We start from the raw sequence: 614 nt of genomic DNA on the forward strand, positions 1-614 counted from the left end.
CGCGCGCCAGCTGTGCGTATCAGGGTGGAATGGATGCGGGAATTGAACCGGCTCGTTTCTGCACTGTCTAATTTTTCCTGTTTCAGATTTAGAAATGTCTAAAAATGTTCGCCTGGTCACTTGGAACACGTGAGTGCTGCACAAGATAGACATCACTGGAGTCCACACGTAGCAAAGAAGAGCAACTTCGGGAGACGTTTCCAACGCTTGTATCAATATTGCTAAACAACTTGCCTCACACTCGTATTTAAAAAAAAGAGAAGGATAAAAAAGATTCGCTCCTGGACAGTACCGCAATATGCCAAATAACTATTTAACTATTTGTGGTGCTTGGATATGGACGAAGTGGAACCACAACATTGTATCAGTATAGTGGTCGCCAACTTAGGCAACAGCAACAACAAAAATTATCTTATAGGAACGCGTTTTGACCAATCACGAGCGATTAGAATTGACACCCCCAAAACATTGAGCAACTACTAATGCAAATTATTTTTTTCTTTGAGCTACAGGTTTGGCGCGCATTTTGGATCTCGTTGTGAATGATGCCTCCGACGAGCAAGCGTAAGCGTGCTCTGCGTCTCCTTCGCCGAGCCGTGAGGTCCCGTCGGAAA

Source organism: Phytophthora parasitica, assembly GCF_000247585.1.
Source record: "Phytophthora parasitica INRA-310 unplaced genomic scaffold supercont2.127, whole genome shotgun sequence".
Lineage (NCBI taxonomy): Eukaryota > Oomycota > Peronosporomycetes > Peronosporales > Peronosporaceae > Phytophthora > Phytophthora nicotianae.